Source organism: Camellia sinensis, chromosome 7 (genome assembly GCF_055761805.1).
Source record: "Camellia sinensis isolate YWXY chromosome 7, ASM5576180v1, whole genome shotgun sequence".
NCBI classification, from domain to species: domain Eukaryota; kingdom Viridiplantae; phylum Streptophyta; class Magnoliopsida; order Ericales; family Theaceae; genus Camellia; species Camellia sinensis.
The window spans coordinates 134505229-134525576 of record NC_138967.1 but is presented as its reverse complement, the minus strand read 5'-3'; the positions used below and the strand labels follow the sequence as shown (position 1 = coordinate 134525576).

General features: G+C 37.8%; 1 long non-coding RNA gene and 1 pseudogene across 1 annotated transcript; both read right to left on the bottom strand.

Moving 5' to 3' along the window:
* Window positions 1-3814: 3814 nt before the first annotated feature.
* LOC114274217 (cellulose synthase-like protein B4) overlaps window positions 3815-20348 on the bottom strand; it is a 106702-nt pseudogene continuing 90168 nt past the window's right edge.
* Window positions 8872-9792, bottom strand: LOC145795324 (uncharacterized). Its single transcript, XR_014336116.1, has 2 exons — window positions 9509-9792; window positions 8872-9221 (listed from the first exon to the last, which is right to left on the bottom strand). It is a non-coding gene; the product is annotated as an uncharacterized LOC145795324 (long non-coding RNA).

The following is a 20348-nucleotide window of genomic DNA, read 5'->3' as shown; positions in this document are numbered from 1 at the left end:
GTCGTTTTAGACTTCAAAACAATAACATTTTCCTCACATATCCCAGATGTTCTTTACCTAAAGAGCGATTGTTAGAGAAAATTAGAGAGATGTTAACTATTAGGCCACCAAATTATGTGAGGGTTGCATATGAATTACATCAGAATGCCGAACCACATTTATATGCCCTGGTCCAATTTCCATATCGCTTTCAGACACAAGATGAACGATTCTTTGGCGTAACTCATGATAGCAGTAATCGCCATTTCCATCCCAATATTCAAGGGGCCAACAACCATCAGAATGTGTTGGAATACATATCCAAACACGAGGCTACACAGAATGGGTTGAATTCCATGAGAGGGGTCGCTGCGCTACCCAGAACAACAAGGAAAATATATATCGCGACGCACTTGCCGCCGAGACCAAGGACGAAGCATTGGCAATGGTAAGAAATGGCGATCCCAAATGTTATTGGCTACTAGATTTGCGGCAGGATTAAAAAATTGAATAATGGAAGCGCAAGCGGAAATCTATTTAAGCCAAAATAATTGGGGATTTTGAATTACTTTGTAATGGATTGCGGAGACGTAGGTCAATTTAGGCGGTTGATTTTAAAATACGAGCCGGATGTTTTACTACTGCACTGGTCATTCTTGGTCGTCGGCGAAAGCAACGCCGAAAATTTAATCCGGCTCATCAACGCCTTACAGCAGCAAGAAGATGCTCTATTCGCCGGTTTGAAAGCTAGGTCAGCGTTAGAGACCGAGACGACGAGTCTATCGATGTAGACGACAGATTGCTGTGCAGACCAAAATCCTGCAGATATGGACGAAGAATAGTAATACAGTTTCCTAATTATCATAATTGTATAATTATTACTATTCCTCAGTAAAATAATTGGTTCACATTTCGGCCCAATTATTATATTTGTATACTTGTTACTAGTGTCCACTTCTTTCATAGTTTTGATGGGCCTATGTCTAATGGGTTGCTGGGCCATATGTCTGGGTCTATTTTAATTGTTCATATACAACATTAGATGGGCCTTGTGATACTGCTTTGGTCCTGTATCCTGTCTACCAATTACAGCCCATTAAACATTAAACCTGCTCAGAAATAGAATTTATTAAGACAATATAAATTCAAGAAAATTGCAATATTATTTAATCATAAAAATGTACATAAATATTTTCCCATCGCCAATCTTTTACATAATATGAAAGTTCGTCGAGTACAATTGTCAGAGCGAGGCAATAATTAACTGTACTAATAATCCCAAAGCTGGATAATTTGTTCGTCATCCTGCATGCAATAAGCTGGGTAAATACAGTCTCCGTCAGGCTTCTGTGACCATTGGATGTCAGCCATGTATAAAAAACTACTCAGAACTCCACCCGAATCCCACCCCTACCAGCTACACACACAGATACCCACAATGCAATCTGCCAAAGCAGAGGAACCAGTACCTCTACTGCTAAAAAAAAAAACCTGCTGCATCACTTGGAGTATCGGATTTGCTGCCAGTTAAACACCAAATCATGTACTGTGAAATTACATTTGGGGTGATGATACTTGACCCAAAGAGCAATTTGAACCTTTACACGATCAGAGAGCAATTCTAGCTGTCATTGCAAACCTGAGAACACACAGTCGTTTCTACATTTCCAAATGGACCACAACAGAGCCAATGGAATAGACTTCCACACTGCACCCTCGACCTTTTTGAACTTGAAACCAGCCCACCAGTCGAGGAGTCCCCCAATTGTCTCAGGAGCAACCCATTGTAAACCCCACCAATCTACCAAACTTGACCACACCTTCCAAATGGCTGGGCATAATAATAACACATGGTTAGCAGACTCCATATCAGAGTTGCAGAATTTACATAGATTACAAACACTACCACTTAGGACACCAACTCTCTGAAGGTAAGCCACTGTCTTTACCCTACCTTTCCACGCTAACCACCCAAAAAATTACATTTTTTGAGGGGAGAGATTATTCCATAACAACGAGGGCACAACAGAGGAAACACCTACCACATCCCTAGTATATAGAGAATCAACCGAAAAATCACCTGAAGGAGATGGTTTCTAACATAGTCTGTCCTCCTCCCCAGAGAGTTCAAAATTCTCTGCATCTAACCTGGCACAAAACTGACCCAGCTCATCTATCTCCCAAGCTCTGATCTCTCTGCGGAAATTAAAAACCCATTCATTCGACCGACTTTTCCTTTCCACAATGGTAGACAAAGAAACCTCCTTCTCAACTGACAAAGTATAAAGTCTAGGGAATTTTGAACACAAACTGTGACTGCCAAACCAAATATCAACCCAGAATCGAATTTTAGACCCATTCCCTGGAATTATCTTGCAGTTTGCTAAGTAAAAATTTCCCAAACCTGAGTCACGGCTAGCGACTGCCAAGATTCCTCCCCACACAATGGAATGTCAACATGACTCCACCACGAAAGGAAACCAGGTCCCACCTTATGATGTGTACTTAGCACATAACACTCTCTTCCACATTGCCTTATCCTCCATACCAAATCTCCACCACCATTTTGCTAGCAAACAATCATTGAATTCTCTAATATCCTTAATACCCAATCCTCCAATAAGCCTACTTTTCGTTACTTCTCCCCACTTTACCATGTGCAATTTCCGTTTCAGATCCGCACCTCCCCATAAAAAGGCTACTTGCATCCTATCAAGTACCTTTGCCACACCTTCTAGCATTTTAAATAAAGAGAGATAGTATACCGGTAAACTGTTTAGTACAGCTTTAATCAAGGTGACTCTACCCCCATAGGAGGGAAGCTTTCTTTTCCATGATGCCAACTTGAGTTTAGACTTATCAATTACTGGCTTCCAAGTAGATAGTCTTCTAGGACTTGCCCCCAAAGGTAATCCTAAGTATGTGAACGGAAGTTTTTGACTCTTGCATCTTAGAATATCAGCAAAGCTCTCCACTATATTGTCCTCCACACCCACCCCACAAACACGACTTTTATGAAAATTAATTTTGAGCCCAGACATTAACTCAAAGCATCGAAGAATTCTTTTGACTGTCAGAATCTCATCCCTATCAGCTTCACAGAACATAACCGTATCATCAGCAAACTGTAGATGCGATAAAACCTCATGTCCATTTCCTATTTTCACACCTCTGATTACGTCCAAGTTCCTGGCTCTGAGCATTAAAATGTTCAATGCCTCACCACAACAATAAAGAGGAAGGGGGACAGTGGATCTCCCTGATGAAGCCCTTTTTCAGGACAAAATTCATTCGTAGGTAACCCATTCACCAATACTGATACTCTTGCTGAAGAAACGCACTCCTTAATCCACCCAACAAACCGAGAATCGAAATCGAAATTTTGCAACATATGCAGCAGAAATCCCCAATTTACAGAGTCATACGCCTTTCGGAAATCCAGTTTTAGGATGACCCCTCTCTTATGGCTCCTTTTCCACCAATCAACGACTTCATTGGCGATCAAAACCCCATCCAAGATGTTCCTACCCTTCAGAAAAGCTGATTGGACATTGCTAACCACCCTCGGTAAAACTTTCTTTACTCTATTTGCAAGCACCTTGGTAAGTATTTTGTACATTGACCCAATCGGACTAATTGGGCGATAATCCAGTAAAGTAACAGGGCAATCCTTCTTCAGGATTAAAGTAATGAAGGAGCCAGAAATTCCTTTTGATAATTTTGCATGACAATGGAAATCCCTGAAAAACTGCAGAATGTCTGGACGAAAGATCTTCCAACATTTTTTAAAACAACCCATGTTGAAGCCATCCGGGCCCGAGGGTTTATTGCCATCTCACTCTTTGACAGCCATCCAAATTTCTGACTCTGAAAAATTATGCTCAACTGCCGAAACCACAGCTTCACTCCCAATGGTGCTAAATGGCCCCTGCAATGAAGGCCTAACCTTCCAGTCATCCTTGAACATGGTGGCAAAAAAATTCAGCGTTTCCCTTTTAATTGTTGTCGGATCATGACACTGAGAGCCATCCACTTCTAAAGAGTTGAGCAAATTCCTACTCTGCTTTCTAGTAGCTACAATATGAAAGAACTTGGTATTATGATCATGACACTGACACATTCAACACATTCAACTCCATTTACACAATTGCACAAACAATAACACTATAGCCCATGACTTGTATATCGTAGAAAAGGGAATCCCGTACTTCCCTTTCCCAAACAGCCCTTTAGAAAAAGCCCAAAACAATAACACCAACCACACACTACATATGAACTCTCCTATGCCTGACCCATTTCCATCACCACTCTTTGATCGAAACCCTAATAGTCCGATGGCCAACGCGGTCAGGTTCACTAGCAGAATAGTGGTGCCAAGGATGAACATGGGGGACTCATCGAATGTGTATCTTCCAGAATTAGCATCATTGTCATTGGCATTAGTTGATGTGTCTTTTTGTGTTACTTCAAACACTGTGTTTGATATTCCTAATAGCTTTAGTACAACACTTAAAAATCCCAAAAACCATGCAGTCATGGTGTTTAGCCTCCATATTCTTTGGTTGTTCCACCATGCATGAGTTGATAAGCCACTGCGAAGGTACTCAGAGAGGGTGTACAGGTTGTAGATTACAAAAATGGCAACAGGTATCAATATCGTTGGTTCTCTCACCTGCATAGACAAATATTAAGTTGTTATAGTAACATTTTTAAGTAAGAAAGTGTTTTTTATATTTGATTGTTACCTTAAAATTAATGTGTCAGTGGATATAACAGGTGGTTGCGATAGTGTGACAGTGTAGGCGATGGAGGTGGTAGTGGTAGTATGGTGGCTCTGCCAAGACTTTAGTCCCACATTAACTTTTATTTGTTGATGTATGGTAACAATTGCCAAAAAATGCGTACAATGCTTTTCGTAAAATATATTTTTGTGAAAATAAATTGAAGCCTTTGGTTACATCAAGTTAATGTATTCATCAACAAATGGATTTGAATCATTATCCATGAAAGATCTGTTTTTGAAAAATATTTTTTTGTCAAAATAGATGGAACGTTTGATGAAGTTGATAGTAGAGCTTCAAATCCAATACCTACAAGGGAAAAGGGGGAAAAAAATGGTTGCAATAGGGGCAATTGGATTGACCTGAGAACTGCACCTACTTAATTGAATTGACTATTTGGGGACAGTTAAAAAATTAGTTCAAATTGATTTTTCAATTTGCTTGCTCACCCCTATGCCTAGTTAATAGAATTGATTAATCATGTAAAATCGGATGGTGGTGATTAGTCCTCACCTTGGGCATGAAATGTGAGTTGGTGATGATACAATAGGCTGGCAAAATAGCATAACATAGCTCCGGAATGGATCGTAGGCCCCACATTATAAGCCACATGTAGGCCATACATTGGCGGATTTGGAACTTGCCTTGGAGAGTAGGTACAAGTGGGTTTTTGGTTGAGAACCAGATTTCAAGGAGCCCAGTATACCATCTCTTTCGTTGGGTCATTGATCCAGGCCCACCAGGGGGTGCACAACCTAGAAATGCAGGTGGGTCAGGTGAACAATAGGCTGATCTCCAACCCCTCCCATGGATAGTAAGTCCAGTGAGGACATCTTCTGTTGTAGATCCATAAATCCAACCCACCTGGACAATACTACCCATAAGCAACTAAAGCATGATTTTTTATTTCATAAATTCCATATGATTTTAGTTTTTTCTCTTTTTGTGAGCACTTTTTTTGAAAAATATTAATAGAAAACAAATTAAAAATACAATCAAACAGTCTCACATATTCAATTTGCGCGGAGTTCAGTCACACATAGTTCTGATTTTCGCCGGATAATGACATTCTTTGTCCCGTCATTTTCTTGTGTAACAAATTGATAGGCGGATCCAAATCAATTTGTTTCTTAGTTCTTGCTATAGCATGAAAGTTTTATTTTTTTTCATTCTTTTTAAAAGTTATCTATCTAATAGTAGGGGATATATGACCATATCTTATCCAAAAAAGCATAAACAAAACGGTTTTATATACACTCTAACACAACACGTCTTTCAGACTACACATATTACATATTTTCTCTATTTTGAGGCAAGAATACTTTTGTGTTTACTCATTATGTGATCTTAACCATTAAAAAAATGGGTGAAAACGTGATAAGGTAATTATTATTATTTTTGTTATTATTATTTAAAGAAATTGATTTGGTAAATGAGGTGCTCCTTTTTGAGAAGGGAAATTCGAATTTCAGTCTCATTGTTAGTTGAAAATGACTTCTAAAATTTTGATTACTTTTTTTGTCTGTTAGTTGAAAGTAGCTAAGCAATTGTTTGATTGGTTGCTTATCTGTTTTGTAATTTTGAAATTGTTTAAAGATTTCAAAGAACTCGTTTCTCTTTTAATAAGTCATAACAAAATATTTATTTTTAACTAGTGTCGTGGCAGCTTATACACCTTTAAAATTAAGGTGATGGTATATGTCAAGCTAAATTGTGACCTAGTTGATAAAATGATCCTGTACATGTGAAATAAAAGAATTTTGGAAGAAATTTCTTCAAATTACAAAATATTTATTAAATGTGAAATAATTTTATCCTGAACAAAATAATATTACAGTCCCGCTACAGACCCCCAGTGCCTTGCGACCCCAGTGACCCCCAATGACATGGCAACTGATGTGTAAACACAGCTGGAAAATTAAAAAAAAAAAAATCTGAAAAAAGCGGGAACTCGTCTGTCCTCACCTCTCACCGCCATCCTCCTCCTCCACCGACGACGACCATAGCTTGCTGGAATTTCTGCAATCTTCGTCTCTCTCATCAATCTGGTAATTTCTGTTCGGTCATAACTTGTTCACCGACAATTGGCACTTCGTCTCTTGGAATTTGATGACCTCTATATTCTGGATTCGTAGGTAAACACCATCCGATAAAACCACAATTATTACAGGAGTAGAATAAATGGTGGCCTTTTTATTACATGTACGACAATTTCTGTTGACGTATGTTAACCAATCTGAGCTATTGCCACTGACACTTGAACTTGACATCTGCAAAAACCGACAAATATTAACATGACAGCACTTGCATATATTCATTATGAAGCACATTAAAAATACAAGTTTCTCAGTCTACAAAAAAGCTGTTATAAGCTTTATGACAGCCCTTGGAGGTGATTCTGTAAATCAACTTATTTACCCTCCAAAAAAGCTGTTATAAGTTGTAGTTGGTGTCATAAAGCTGTAACAAACAGTTAGATTCTGTAACAAAGCTGTTATTTTTGAACTTCATTCAATCATTGGATGCTACTAGCACTCATTCAGATAGAAGTGTTATTTCTCAGTCTACATTGACCAACTGTCATGACACTAGCCCCTCAAGCAGTGACTTAGTTGAGGATGGGGATTTCAGCCATTTTTTAGACAGGGTGTTCATAAAAATGATCAAGTAAAACCTGTAAAACCTGTTTCATAAAAAATCTGGACAGGTTTTAAGTAAAATCTGGACCTGTAAAACCTGTTTCATAAAAAATATGGACAAGTTTCAAGTAAAATCTGGACCTGTGAAACCTGTTTCATAAAAAATCTGGACAAGGGACAGGGACAGGGTGTTCATAAAAAATCTGGACAGGTTTGAAGACTAAATTATGTTTCATAAACCTGTTTCATAAACATAAAGTTGTGTGGTTATGAAAGCTGTTTCATAAACATTAGTCTTCAAACCTGTTCATAATTTCATAAACCTGTCTATCCAAGATTATGAAAACCAAGATTATGTTTCATAATCTTGGATCCATCCTGTTATGTTTCATAGATACAGGTTTATGAAATTCTGAACAGGTTTATGAAATTATGAACAAGTGTCCAAGATTGGGATAGACAAGTTTATGAAATTATGTCTATCCTGTCATAATCTTGGATAGACAGGTTTCCAAGATTATGTTTCATAGATACAGGTTATTGGGATTGAATAAGCTGAACTAATTATGAAATTATGTCTATGTTTATGTTCCAAAATTATGTCTATGTTTCATAGTCCTGTCATAATCCTGTCATAATCTTGGATAGACAGGTTTCCAAGGTTATGTTTCATAGATACAGGTTTCATATATTATGAACAGGTTTCATAAATTATGAACAAGCTTATTCCAAAATCAAGTTCAGCTTATTGGGATTTATTCCAAATTATGAACAGGCTTTTAGTAATAAGTTCAGCTTATAAATCCCATACATTAGTAATAAGTTCAACTTACTAAAACAGCTTTTGATTTATTCTAAAAATACATTAGTAATAAATTCTGAATAAGCTGAACTAATTCTGAACATGATTTATTAAGCTTATTGGGATCTATAAATCCCAATTATCTAAACCACTTATTATTAATGTATTTTGTAATCCAAATTCAGCTTATGAACAGGTAACCTGCGTAAATCACAGATATAAATCATTGTCATAAAGCTGGTTTATAAATCACAGTTCGGTCATTTTGAGAACATGGATTTGAAGGCACACTATGGGTTGCATTTAACTTTCTATTTGATTTGGGTGTATTGGAAACTAGAAGAAGAGATGGGTTTTCATTGTCATGGGAGGCAGTAGTTTCCTATATAGGAGTTCTACTACTTATCACTTGTTTCCATAAATCATTTCAAATTACTGGTAGAACATTAGTTGAGAAAGAGAGTTCTACTACTTGAGAAAGGGAGTTCTATCTGCTTTCATTTTTTTACAACAGTCATTTCAAAATTCACAAGACTAGAAAAACTTGTTATGAAGTAAATTCTTCAACAAATAATTATTACATCAAACACATATAAGCAAATCCCAAAATAGAAATTCACATATAAGCACATATAAGCACATACAAGCAATTCCCAAAATGGACTGAAAATTGGACTGAAATGGACTGAAAATCATTATGAATGGGACACATTGTATATAATTAGACTAAAAATCATTATGAAAATTGGACTGAAAATCATTATGAAACATTGTATATAATTAGAGTCACTTGCTTACTACTACTTAGAGGAAAAAACAGGAACAAACAGGAACCATTGAAGAATTTTGCAGGAACCATTCTTCAATTGGATAAGAAGGAAAATCACTTGCTTACTACTTAGAGGCTGGCAAAGTTTATTTTTTGCAGCCCCAAAAATTGGATAAGAAGCTTTTTCAGGTCTTCAGAATGTAAACATTTCATTGAGGCATTTCATCGAGCAGGTTTATTGCAAGCTAAAACTGCAAATGAAAAGGTCAAATTCAAAAGGCCACAATTCCCAAATCAAAAGGCTAAATTCAACTCCCAAATCAAAATGCCAAACTTTAATCTTTCAATTCGTTTATCAGATTGTCAAAAACAGTAAATCCAAACATTCAACCCAATTATACACAGATATAAATGCAGATACATATATATATATACAGATAGATGTATATATATATATATATATATTTATCGGATGATAGGGATGAGAGGGAAAGAGAAACAAAGAGAGTGGGGGGCTTCGGAGTGAAGGGAAATTTACCTCTTAATCGTCGGATGACAGGGAAAGAGAGACAGAGAGAGTCGCGAATCCGGCGTCGGAGTGAAGGGAAGGAGTTGTCGCCGGCGTCGGGAGTGAAGGGAACTACCTGCTAGTCCAGCTGTCTCAACCATCAAGAAGGAACGAAGAGAGAGATAAGTGTTTTGAGGGGAGATTATTTTCAAATGTGAGACCGTTGATAATCACGTGAACATCACGTGAGTTTGCCACGTAAACTGGGGGTCACTGGGGGTCGGAACAAACTGGGGGTCGGAAGCATTTTTGATAATATTACCATCATTAATTTACGAATCAAACCTTATAATAGAATGAGATAGATTACCTCTAGTCCATAATAGAATATATGTTTGATTTCTACAAATTCTTGTTTAATCAAATTTAATGGTATATGTAAACTTATAGTCTTGCCACCAGTGACGGAGTCAGAAAATTAAATCAGAATGGGTATTTATGGATTACAACTTTAATTTTTTTTTTTTCATAACCAACAATAAGAAGATAATAATAATTTTTGAATTAATATTAAGTACAAAAAATTAAATAAATTATTACAAAAGTATTTCACATAAAATTTTACAATTAACTTCGAGTAAAATCGAAAAACACAGTATTGTGTGTAATTAGTGTATCACGGACAATATAAAAAAGTCATAAGTCTTAAAATAAATTATATAACGGTAAGATAAATCAAATTTTTACAAAATTTGAGTAAAAATTTCATATAATAGTGATATCACATTATTGTTGACATATATATATGAAGGATGAACTCCACATACAAATATAACTAACACTCTGCCGTTTTTACATATATATAGTAAAATTAATTATATTTACATATCAGTAATGATATATATTACCTTTATATTGAGATTGTTTCACAAAATTTTCATACATAAAAATATAGTTTGTTGCAATCACTTCATTTTCAATAAAACGATCACCATTGTTTTCATAAATTTAAAAATACTCTTGACATTTTATTTTAAATATTATTTTTATTTAAAATTTTATTTATATACATATGTAAAAATAAATAAATAAATAAAATTTAGGAGGGGCACGTGACCCCCTTGAACCCCATGTGGCTCTACCAGTGCTTGCCACATTTTGTTTTGTTGTACTTCTACATAAGGAAAAAGATGAAGAAAATAAATTACTTGCACAAAAACAAATCACAAAATGAATTACATAATACTCATAATGAGTGAATTTCAACGTAAAATCCATGTCCTCATAAATATTTTGTGATCTTTGTGCACGTAAAAGTCATGAAAGATGAATGGTAGTCTACTCACCTCTTACCCCAGCTGGTACCATATTCATAGTCACAACCAGCAACTTGGTAGGCTGCCTCAATACAACTTGAAATATTGTTAGGACTAATACTATTTGGCCCCATTTGTTTGGAGTTATAGGAAGGGGATTGGCACTACTAATACCTTGGTATTACTAATACCTTGTTTGTTTTGAGAGATGGCCTTGGGACTACTAATATCTTGGTATTACTAATACCCTTGGAAGGGGGATTCATAGTGAGGAGGTAGAGATGGTATTAAAAAAATAGTGAGGAGATTAGAAATTTTTTTATTTTTTTTTATTTTTATATATTGGGAATTTTTTTTTAAATATTAATGTTTAATTTTTATATTTTTTTTATTTGTTTTATTATTTTATATAAAAATAATTTAACAATTTCTCACTATTAATCTCCTCACTATCAATCCCCTCCATTTTACATCTGAAAACAAACGGGGCCTTTGTCTTCATGCCCGATAATATCTTAGCAGCTGATTTCGTGAATTCCATTGATCTTCCAAAGGTCTTGAGCAAAGCCTCATTGCTTAATTTCCCTAATAATAAGAAATCAAATTTATTTGCTAAATAGGCACATAAAAAGAAGAAAAATACTAGAATGTATTGTAATTTATGAATAAGAAAAAGTTGGGGGACTTCCTACTAATTTCATTTTCATTGTCATCAGGTGAAAAACCATAGATTACTTTACGCCTATGAAAACATCCTGTTCCTCCATTGTCATCTTCATGCCTGATAATATCTTAGCAGCTGATTTGGTGAATTCCATTAATCTTCCAAAAGTCTTGAGCAAAGCCTCATTGCTTAATTTCCCTAATAATAAGAAATCAAATTTATTTGCTAAATAGGCACATAAAAAGAAGAAAAATACTAGAATGTATTGTAATTTATGAACAAGAAAAAGTTGGGGGACTTACTAGTAATTTTATTGTCATCAGGTGATAAACCATAGATCACTTTACGCCTATGAAAACATCATGTTCCTCCATAGAAGGGTCCTTGAATCCCTGCTATTCCACCCCTTAAGTACTGTTTCAGACATTAAACAATAACTTGTTAACACACAAAAATAAAATACAGTATGTGTATAGAAAGCATATTGTATGGATAAGATTTATAGCAAGTTTGGTCCACACCTTAATTAATAATCATTTGATATGAGTTCTTTGTCTTGAACCTATTGTTATTTAATAATGGTGGGAATGCTAATTAGTGTTAGGGGATTTCTATTAAGTGAATTTATTGTATAATAAGTTCTACGATAATTAATGTCAATTTTCATCATGTAATATTCAAAAGCGTCACTAATTGTTAACTTTCAGCGATAATTTGAATTTTTTTCTACAAAAAATGTCACTAATTATAAGTTTTAGCGACAGTTTTAAAAAATTGTCACAAAAAGTCACTACTTTTTAAGTTTCAGCGACAGTTTGAAAAATTTATCACAGAAAAACGTTACTAATTGAAAGTTTAAGCGACAATTTATAAAAATCGTGATAAAAAGTCACTAATTGTCAATTTTTTGTGACATATGTAAAAAATCGTTACAAAAAATTATTTGTAGCGACGATTATACTAGGACTTATTTTTAATAAGACTTGATAGGAATTAAATCCAACTATTAAAACATATTGATAATTTTCTCTTAGTGTTATATGCCGGTAATTGGTGATAATCTATATGCTTTTGTCTCTAATTTTTTTAATAAAATATTATCAATCTATTGACAATTTTCATATGATTTTATTATATATATATATATATATATATTTTTAAAAAAATAAAATAATAAACAACCTCTTTTTAAAATTATGGTTAGTTTTTTAAAAAACAATTATGATGAAATTGTGTAATTACAATAATTTGACAGGGTTGTTTATATTGAGACTCCCTCAACTATTAAAAAATAAAACTTTATCCCCTCATCTATTATTTTACCAACAATTTTTATTTTTATTTTTCAATATGTATAAAAGCTCCATTTTTAAAGTTCAACCTGAGCCCACAAAAAATCAAAATTGGACCTGTATATATGGTAAGAAACAGTGTTGGACAAACATCAAGCTGACCCATCCAATCTGCCCATCACAAAAGAATTAGAAACATGATCCGGACCCCATTGGGGTGACCCCCAGGACCCCGATGGCTTGTGATTGGCTGAATTTTTTTATTTTCTTTTTCTTTCTCCAATCACCAACTCCCACGTGTGTGTGGGTGTGGGGGTGGAGGTGGGGAGTGCGGGTCTCAATCAGGTCTCAACGAATTAATGTTGATCTAACAATTTCAGAAAATCGAGTTTTGACTGGGTAACGAACATACAAGTTTTAATACGTGAAATCCAATTGACCTCATTGTAGACACCTCATTTTTGACCGTCCTCAAGACTTGGACGTCACCGCTCGAACACTCGGTGATTACTTATGTTTGTGTTTCGTTTTGAGTTCCCGGAAGTCTCGGCTACGCACCTTGTCTCAGGATCTCTCAACTCGACTGTTCTGTGTTTGGTTTTGCACCAAACACTTGTGTTTTTTATTCTGAGGGTAGAAAGTAGCTTGTTAGCTACCCCTAACACCCACTGGCCTTGGTTTGAGGCCACCGGCCATGTTTTGAGGCTACTGGCCATTGGTGAATTATACCATTGGCCGGTCGGCACTCAGTATGGCCGGCCGGCCATCTGTTTGGCCGGTGATCTCCTTTTCTGGCCAGTGGCACCTTTTTACCTTTTTCAGGCATGGTGCATGCCAGCTGTGCCAGCTGGAATGCACCAAACTTGCCCCGAGACATACATGTGGCTGTTTTTCCCTTTTTGCACCCTTTTGGTCAAAGCTTCTTGAGGAAGCTTGACCCTTTGCCAAAGATTCCTCAAGAAGCTTGCCAGCTGTCCTAGCTTCCTCAGGAAGCCTTGCACCCTTAGCTTGGCTTCCCTTGTAAGCCTTGACCCTTTTGAGTAGCTTCCCTTAGAAGCTTTGGCCAATTACCTTGCCTATATAAGAGCCCCTCCTCCTCCTTTGTTTGGTTCAACAAAAAACCAGAGCTATACACATATATATCTCTCTCTCTATATCTCCCTCTCTCTCTCTTCATTTTGTGTGTGTTTGAGGGCCTAAAGTGTGTGTTTGTTCTTAGTTTTGCACTAAAACACATAGTATTACACCTTACTTCGAATTTGAGAGGCTTTGAGGGTTTGTTCTTGAGGTTTTGGACTGGTGTTAATCAAAAGAAGAAGGCTGCACTTGCTGTTCATCAAGGGTAAGTCTTTTACTTTAGATTCCCCAATCTTGCACTAGACTTTTGCCTATCTTGCTCATTGTTTTAGACTTTGTGTATAACTGAAAAAAGTCTTGTATTTGCATGCTTAAGATATCTCATTAAGGTTGTTTTGGCATTAGGGGTCGACCTCCCCCTCTTAGGCCTTGTTTGGCCCCTTTTTGTGCTTCCTTTATTAAGTTTTGATTTCTTTGGTGTATTAGCCTTCTCACCACTGAAATCCAATGGATTTTCAGTGGTGATGAAGGGGGTTTGAGGTCTTGCATAGGGGAGCGACACCCCTCTCCCCTTGTATCTCTTTTGCTTGTGTTTAAGGCTTATAAAGGTAGCATGCATGCCTAGTTGTCTTTGGCTCTATTTTAGAGGTTTTTGGGTGTTTTTTGGTCATATTACACCTCTGTCCCATGTTGGTTTGTTGCCCTTTGCATGCATAAAATACTTGCTTTGTATTCCCCCATTTTGTCTAAAAGTGCATCATACCATTAGACCACCATGCTCTCATATTTTGGCCTTGCTTTGTGAAGTCCTTGGTCATATTTTGCCATGTTTAAGGTCTGTGGGGTACTGATTTAATCATGTTTGCCATGTTTGGTATGACCTCCTTGCATCTTGACATTATGAGCTTTAAGTGTGTGAGGCATGAACATGTTTTGTTGAGTCTATTTCAGTAATTTGGAGTCATTTTGTATGTCATTTCAGTCCTCAAACCATGCTTGTATGCTTGCATTCATCACCTCTTTCATGTTTTGAGGATATGTCCTTTTATGCCTAGAAATGAGCTTTGGTGCATGCATTTTGTTTAAGTCACTTAGGCTGCCATACTAGTGGATTTTGGGGGCTCATTTTACATATTGAAACTCTGATTTGTATTGAAAAGTGCATGCCATGAGTGGTTGGGGTGGTTGTAGTAGGATACTCTCTTTAGTGGCCTTGAATGCTTCCTCTTTTGCATCCATTTCCTAGCATGTTTTGGTGCCATCTTTTGCATGCATTTTAGAGTCTAACATGAGTGTTTGGTATCCATGTACCTCACCTTTAGGTGCTCTTGAGAATAGCCCTCCATGCCTTAGCTTTAGGCCCCTTTGATTTGCTTGTTTGGTATGCTTGTTGTCCATCATTTTGGCCACTGTTTTGAGGTGTGGCCGGGGCCTCCCATTTCAGCCTAAGTCCACTCTTGTATATGGTTGCATGCTTGACTTGTTACCTTTAGTTGCATGCTTGCATTGTGCCATGTTTACATTACATTTTAGGTTGCATTGCATTGCATATCGCATGCTCAGTACATTATATTTGCATGTTTAGGTTACCTTGCATTTGGCATACCTTGTAGCTTAGCCTCATGTTGCATAGTTGAGCCACATTTGCATACATATATTGCATTGTTTGGTTTGGGGTGTCAAACCAAACATGAGAATTGATATGCGTTCGTACTCAAAGTGACGTAACGCGCCTCGATCCTCGGTCGCCGACCCCTTTGACCTCAATATGATAGGGTGTTGGCATTCATGTGTTTTGTTTGCATGCATTTACATTAAGTTGCTAACTTGGCCTCTTAGGCCATCATGCATCAAAATGCATAATGGATGGCCCGAGGGTTGAGGGCCATGGTCCCATGAGTCCATTACATGACAAGGAGTGTGTCCATGCATACATTTGCCTAAAAATTCCATGCCATACACTGCTTCCCCTCTGCTGCTGTCAACTGTAGGTTCTGCAGGAAGTTTTAGCCAGTCGGCTAAATACAGTGCCGACTGGCCAGGAATTTGTGGCCGATAGCTTATTCAGTGGCCGATGATCATCCCCTTCGGCCGGTGGTGTTTCTACTTGGTCGGTGGTATCCCCCAGCATCCAAAGAGCATACCCTTGGACTTTGACAGTCCTCAGAGGAGCAAAGCAGTGTTAACAGAGGCAGTAGTGCTATGGCAGCGAGTTTCCGGGCGAAACGAGTCAAGCATGCATTATTCACGCATCCTGAGGTGGGGTTGTGGCCACCTTCTTTCTGCATTTAATTTGTTAATTAATTAGAAATTCTGTAATAATTAATTTAGTATTATTTATTCGGACTGTAATATTTATTCGGACCCTCCGAGTGAGGGCAATTGTGTAATAAGTGTGCGTGAGTGTGTGCATGTCTCCCAACCCCACGTCTTTCTTTCCTTTTATTTACTAGCTTTCGATGGTTAGCCTAAGGCATGTTTCAATTAGCATACAGTATGATAGCATGCGTGCATCCATACATTTGTCTTACATGCACCGGGCTCGGCGCATCATACTAACTGTATTTGTATTTCAATCCCAAAGTTGAATACATGTTAGTTGTAGCATCATCACATGCCATCTTAGAATAGCCGAGCCTATTGTAGTTGCATCTTGTATGTGTTGCGTTAGCCATCTTAACATAAGCTAGGATCATGCATTGATTACCAACTTGCTTTTGTTTTGGCTCAGAGTACTAGGTAAGCATTTATGCTTTAGCATACCGCATGCGTGTGAGTGTTGCCATAATAGCATGATTACCATGAGGCTAGCTGCTTATGTGATATAACTGCTTGAGTGCCTGTGGGTGGAGGTCGAATTACCTAAATTGGAATAATGCATTAAAACTGTGAGTTTTAAGCCCACCAGATAGTAGCAAAATCATCTTTTCTGAAGCCCACTCGAGGGTGGCAAAATCTACATTTTTAGCCCACTTGCGAGTAGCAAACCATTTTCAAAACAAGCATGAAATGTTTTGTTCCAATTTAGGCGATTTGGTCTATACTTGTTTGCTGTGCGCATAACGTAGTAATTCTAGGCTAATAACCGGAATAAGAATACATAACGTTTTCAAAAATGGATATCACGGTTAGTAGAGGCCGATCTTCGGATCGGACGAGAGGGGGTGCTCATAGCTGACCTTCCCCAATCGTACCCAAGCTCCCGAGCCGATTCAACTTTGGTGATGACGGACACGTGGCCTTTGGCACCGAGTCAGGATTTCCTAAATTCCCCATAAAAAATATTTAGGTGGCGACTCTGTATCTGGCAAAGCAGTTCATGTTTGGCACTTCTTTCAAAAAATATATGTTTTCAAAAACGATTTGCCAGATCTGGACTCTTTGATGATTCATCGGTCTTGCATTGCACTCTGCGAGATTAGATACAGGACCGTGACACTAATTGAGTCCGAACTGTAGCATGAGGCCCGATGGCGTGTCTACACTCAAGAAATTAAGAATTTTAATAAACTTGTTTGGTTTGGTTTTTCAGAATTTACTTTTTAGAAAATTGAATTTTTTTTTTATTTTTCATGTTTTTATTTTATTTTTTACTAAATTTTTTAATATTTTAAGTGTCTTTTTTTTTAGATACATCTAACATAAATACACTTAAATAGTATAATATTTGTAAAAAAAACAATATTTAAAAAATTCACTAAATATCAAAAATATAAAAAAAAATATAAAAATTTAGTATATTTTCATATTCTTGTGTATTTATTCATTTTTTACAATATTTTTTTGCAAATATTTTACTTTCTAGATACGTCTAAGTAAGGTGTATCTAAAAAAGTAAAATAATTACTTAAAATTTTAACAATATTCACTAAAAATAAAAATAAAAATGAAAAAAAAAATAAAAATAAAAATACTCAATTTTTTAAAAAATTGAAACCAAATACAGTGAATATATTTACATATTATTGATGTATTATAGTAATTTTTTGTTCAATAAACAAGGTATTAAACCTTGAAAGTGATGGTTTTCACAATAGAACCTTTATTTAGAAAATTCTAGAGGAGAAGCTCAGTCATGGCAAGCCTTCAACAGCAACAAGGAGGATGGCAACTGGTGATGCATGGGCGAAGAAAGTAGGTAAGGAAGTGTGAAGAGACTGAAAAAAAGGCTAATGCTATCTACACAGTTTTTGTTGATAACATTCCATGGTCCATGACTCCAAAGGCACTTTATTCTCTGTTTGGAAAGTTTGGGGTTGTAAGTGATGTGTTCATTCCAAACAAGGTAAGGAAAGCTACGAAGACAAGATTTGGCTTTGTCAGATACGATTGTTGTGTCGCAACATCTATGGCAATCCAAAAAGCTAATGGTTTGTGGTGTGATGATAAGGCTTTGAAGGTAAAGGAAGCAGAGTTCAGGAAAGATCCAAAGCAAAAACCCAACAGTACAACCCAAGCAGCTATCAATGGAGGAAGGGGAAGAAATGATGTAAGAAGCACTTAGGTGCCCATGGGGAAGCCAAGGCCAAGGAGTACAAGATTCAAGTCCTATGCTGATGTTGTAGACAATGGATCATGCAAAGATTATAAGGAGCACACCATCGTCGTTCATGACATGGGGAACGGATGGCTGTTTGATAGCCTCATTGTGAAGTTAAAGAGTTACCACGCTTTTTCAATCTTTCAGAAGGCAGTTCTTCAGAAGGGAACAAAAGGAGTTATAGTAATGAAGGGGGAGCGGAAGGGGAGGATGGCCATAGTCTCTTGTAACTCACCAGAACACTTAAAGGAGAATCAAGTAGATATTCCCCAAGCACTCTGGATTAGAGGTCGTCGACTCCATCGATCTGAGGATCTGGTAGCCGGACAACCAGTGTACCACTCTCTACCCCCGGTTACTAGACGGAGGACAGCTAGGCAGAGAGCATCAGTTCAACAGTCAGTACAGAGGGCTTTGTCTATCCCACCTGTGTATAGTAGGGATCAGGATTCTGCTTCTCTCACAGAAAGGGAACATATACCGATAATTCAGTCAGAGCAGAACAGTATGGCCAATTTAGAGGAGATGGTGCGCCAGCTCCAAGAGAGTATGAAAATGATGCAGCAGGATGTTGTCCGACAGGCAGAGTTCGCCAAGCAGCAGGCCACGGTTATGAATGAACAAGCTGAGTTAATCGTGAGGTTACAGCAGCAAATCGGAGCATCTGCTTCGCAGCAAGCTCCTCCCCTGCCAGGAATTCCAACCCCCGGGGAGGCAGCTAATGTTCAGAATGATACGGACATTCCCATGGGACCACCTCTACCCTCGATCCTACCCCAAATCCAACCCCAGTTAACCAAAACACCCACCAACCTACCGGACTCTCCCTTTGAGTTCGAGATAGACCCCACAGCATTGAAGCTGAGCAAGCTCGAAAAGCTGTTCAAGAGATCCCAAGGAGTCAAGACCATCCCTGACATCGAAGATGGATATACCGACGCAGCTATGACGCTGTCTGACAGATTCAAAATGTCGCACATTGATCGATTTGATGGGTCCGGGGACCCCATGGTGCACCTGAGATTGTTTTCAGACATCTTAAGGCCAATGGGCCTCAGCATACTTCAGAAGCTTTCTCTGTTCGGCCGAACCCTGTCGGGTGTGGCGGCCATATGGTATGCCAAATTAGAAGATGATGTCAAGAGAAACTGGGACGAGATGGCCGAGGCCTTCATTACGCAATACTCATACAATACACAAATCGAGATTACAACCCGTGATCTCGAGACAACAAGGCAAGAGCCTAAAGAGAGTTTCTCAGAATTCGTGACCAGATGGAGGGCCAAGGCTTCGATGATGACCTTAAGGCCTACAGACAAAGATCAGATTTGGATGATTGTGCGCAATCTTCAGCCGAAGTTGATGCAAAAGATGATTATACTCCCCTTCCCTACCTTTTCTAATCTACATGAAATGGGGGTGCAGATTGAGGATGCCTTAAAGCAAGGCTTAATTGATAATAACCGGGAGCAACCCCGAAGAACTTTCAACCGCAACACTAATGCAGGCCCGAGCGGTACTACAACTACAAGAGCCTCCGAAGTGAGCATGGTCACCACCAACCCCTCTCCAAGAACCATGGCAGCTGCACCATTCTCTGACGCGTCCGGAAGCCATACCCAAACAGCCAAATACCCACCCAAAAACACAAGAACCTTCGCTCCACTGTATATGCCCCTATCCAAAGCTCTGGGGGTTTCAATCAGAAAAGGGCATTTGAAGCCCCTAGAACCGCGGCCCTTACCAGAAAGACTTCCCCCTACCCACGATCCAGCCAAATATTGTGCATTTCACCAACAGCACGGTCATGACACCGATTTGTGCTTCCGATTACGTCATGAGATTCAAGATCTCATCGATAACGGGGTGATTCTGCCTCCCAAGAAACCCAATGTTACAACAAACCCTCTCCCCACACATAACCAAGCTCCACCGCCTAAAAGGATCAATTTCATCCAAACTGGGGTCGTGCCTTATGATC